A 3,350-nucleotide genomic window follows, 5' to 3' on the forward strand; every position below is an offset into this window, starting at 1 on the left:
CCTGTCAGATGGGTAGACTGCAAAAATTTTTTCCCATTCTGTTGGTTGCCGATTCACTCTAAGAACTGTTTCTTTTGCTGTGCAGAAGCTGTGGAGTTTGATTAGGTCCCATTTGTCTATTTTGGCTTTTGTTGCCAATGATTTTGGCGTTCTGGTCATGAAGTCCTTGCCTACGCCTATGTCCTGAATGGTTTTGCCTAGATTTTCTTCTACGGCTTTTATGGTGTTAGGTCTTATGTTTAATTCTTTAATCCATCTGGAGTTAATTTTAGTGTAATGTGTCAGGAAGGGGTCCAGTTTAAAAGAGAGCCCACATAGCCAAGTCAATTCTAAGCTAAAAGAACAAAGCAGGAGGCATCACACTACCAGACTTCAAACTATACTACAAGGCTACAGTAATCAGCATGGTACTGGTACCAAAACAGAGATATAGGCAACATTCTTTTAAAAGAAAAAAAAGAAAAGAAAAAAAAGAAAGGTAATATCAAATTGGTATTTAAAGATACAAAAGAAAACAAACGCAGCTGTGTTCTGTACATGTTCATGGGTAAATTCATCTACTTTCTCTCTCTGTTTTTCTTTTTCTCTTTATTAAAGTTTAAAGCATGTTCCTTTCTTGGTGTTCTAGAAGTAAAAGGGGAAAAAAAACAGATGGCATTATGAATAAATTAACTGAAGAATGGAATCTTCAAAAAAAGAAAAAAAAAAGAGAGAGAGAAGAAACTCATTCAATATTTACACTGTAGAAAAGAAGAAAGTGGTAAGTTCCCGGATTAAAATGGAGTCAGTTTCTTTCTACTTTCATCTAAAATATTCCCAGAACATAAACACATGAAAATTTATTTAAAGTACTATATCTAAGACCAATAGAAAACGGATAGAAATTGGGATAAATATCAATTAATATAAATTAGTTATAAACATCATCAGTGGCAGATTGTCTCATCACCTCATGAAACATGGTGCCATGAGTGTTTTTTTTGTTGTTGTTGTTGTTTGTTTATTGTCCACATTCTGCTCTTGATTCAGAGAAATCAGAGTTTTTGCCAAACAGAAAACTTGGGAATCATCTTTCTTCTCTCTCCTGCTGCTACCTTTTTAAAGTAAATACCTGTTCTAGGTGACTGTTTCCTAATCTTGTCTCTCCAATATTACTTGACCTCTTTTCAAAAACTGCAACTTCTACCAATTAATGTGGCAGGAAATATCAAGTGTTTGGTGGTACCATATTGCATCCAGAAAGGTGTAAAATTTAACAATAAAGTTCTTTTTTAAATTATATTTTAAGTTCTGGGGTACATGTGCAGAATGTGCAGGTTTGTTTCATAGGTACACATGTGTCATAGTGGTTTGCTGCACCCATCAACCCATGATCTACATTAGGTATTTCTCCTAATGCTATCCCTCCCCCATATCAGTATCCCCTGACAGACGCTGGCGTGTGATGTTCCCCTCCCTGTGTCCATGTGTTCTCACTGTTCGACTTTCACTAATGCGTGAGAACACGGGGTGTTTGTTTTTCTGTTCTTGTGTTAGAAGCTTTTTAGAAAAGTAAGAGGCAGGAACATCTGGATTACAATGTGTGGTCAAGATTATATGAACTCTTATTTGCTGCCTTTCAGTGCAGTGGGAACAGGAGAAAATCATATTTTCTGCAACAGATACTCTAGCAGTTGAAATGAGAGTCTGCATATTACACTGCTTTTCACAAGCAGTTTTGAGAAGGACCTCATCCCCACCTAAGTGCACAATGAAATACCCAAAGCAAAACAAAGAAGCAAAGAAAGCATAATTAAGTCTTCTATCTGGCAGATGAACAGATGAGGTTTCTCCTGGATAAAAACTAATAACAGTAAATGAAGGAAACTTAACAGACTTATGATAAAACATCATAGAATATAAGCAGAAAATGTCCAGATACTAGGCTATGGGTTCAAGAGGCATCCCCAGCTCCAACACAGTGCTGGGTACCCAGGACAGAATGACTGCAAAAATTATGTAAGAGTTCGTAATGATTGTGTGGTAATGGAAAGTATATAATTAAAGTGTAATATAAAATTTAGCACATGTGGGCGGCCCAGTGGACGGCTGGTGGTGACAAGTCTGATAAGGGGTGCGGCCTGAGTGAGGAGACCGCGAGCTGCCCCCTCTCCCCTGTCTCCTTGGATGACATGAAGTCGGGCAAGATGGCGCCTCCCAAGAACGTGCCAAGAGATGCCTTGGTGATGGCACAGATCCTGAAGGATATGGGAATCACAGAGTACGAACCAAGAGTTATAAATCAAATGTTGGAATTTGCTTTCTGATATGTGACTACAATTCTGGATGATGTAAAAATTTCTTCAAGCCATGCTAAGAAACCCAATGTTGATGCAGATGATGTGAGACTGGCAATCCAGTGTCGTGCTGATCAGTCTTTTACCTCTCCCCCCTCAAGAGATTTTTTTACTGAACATCGAAAGGCAGAAAAATCAAACCCCTTTGCCACTGATTAAGCCATATGCAGGTCCTAGACTGCCGCCTGATAGATACTGCTTAACTTCTGCAAACTACAGGCTGAAGTCCTTAACTAAAAAGGGACATAACCAAGGGAGACTAGTTCCACGATTAAGTGTTGGTGCTGTTAGTAGCAAACCTACCACTCCTAGTATAGTGACCCCACCAACAGTGTCTGTCCCAAATAAAGTTGCAACTCCAGTGTCAGTGACAAGCCAAAGATTTACGGTGCAGATTCCACCTTCTCAGTCCACACCTGTCAAATCAGTTCCTGCAACAACTGTGGTTCAAAATGTTCTGATTAATCCTTCAATGATTGGGCCCAAAAATATTATTATTACCACCAACACGGTTTCGTGACAGAACACAACCAGTGAAGCAAATCCACTGAAAAGAAAACATGAAGACGATGAAGACAATGATACTATGTAAGGAATATAGTCTAACATAGATGCATTTCAAAAGGAAAGGTGGTTTTGAGCCTGTACTGTACTTGTCGCCCAGGCTGGAGTGCAGTGGTGTGATCTTGGCTCACTGCAACCTCTGCCTCCTGAGTTCAATGTATACTGAACTAGAATATTCTAGATCTTCTCGTTTTACCTTGGAAGACTGAAACGTAGCTGCAGTATTTTCATATTAGTTAAAACTGTTAGATCTCTTTAGTAAACATATAAATGTGTTTTTCATTAGGCTTCAATTACGGTTACGTACTTCTTTCTTAACAGTTTCATTAATATTGAGTCCTAGTATGGCAATTCTATTTTTGAGACACTTTTCTGCCTTCTATCACTGACAGCAGCACTTAAGTTTCAGGTTCTACAGCCTGGCCAGCAGATTTATCTTTTAAGACCATA

General features: G+C 38.7%; 1 pseudogene; it reads left to right on the forward strand.

Moving 5' to 3' along the window:
* Positions 1–2,171: 2,171 nt before the first annotated feature.
* Positions 2,172–2,928, forward strand: LOC101045158 (transcription initiation factor TFIID subunit 9B pseudogene; annotated as a pseudogene).
* Positions 2,929–3,350: the final 422 nt, after the last annotated feature.

This window comes from Saimiri boliviensis, chromosome 7 (genome assembly GCF_048565385.1).
Source record: "Saimiri boliviensis isolate mSaiBol1 chromosome 7, mSaiBol1.pri, whole genome shotgun sequence".
Taxonomy (NCBI): Eukaryota; Metazoa; Chordata; class Mammalia; order Primates; family Cebidae; genus Saimiri; species Saimiri boliviensis.